We start from the raw sequence: 323 nt of genomic DNA on the forward strand, positions 1-323 counted from the left end.
GACTCTCTGTCTCTCTCTCTGTCTCTCTCTCTCTCTCTCTGTCTCTCTCTCTCTCTGTCTCTCTCTCTGTCTTTGTCTCTCTCTCTCGCTCTCTCTGTCTCTCTCTCTCACTCTGTCTCTCTGTCTCTCTCTCTCTGACTCTCTGTCTCTCTCTCTGTCTCTCTCTCTCTCTATCTCTCTCTCTCTGTCTGTCTCTCTCTCTCTGACTCTCTGTCTCTCTCTCTGTCTCTCTCTCTCTCTGTCTCTCTCTCGCTCTCTCTGTCTCTCTCTCTCTCTGTCTGTCTCTCTCTCTCTCTGTCTGTCTGTCTCTCTCTGTCTGTCTC

Source organism: Scyliorhinus canicula, chromosome 31, assembly GCF_902713615.1.
Source record: "Scyliorhinus canicula chromosome 31, sScyCan1.1, whole genome shotgun sequence".
NCBI classification, from domain to species: domain Eukaryota; kingdom Metazoa; phylum Chordata; class Chondrichthyes; order Carcharhiniformes; family Scyliorhinidae; genus Scyliorhinus; species Scyliorhinus canicula.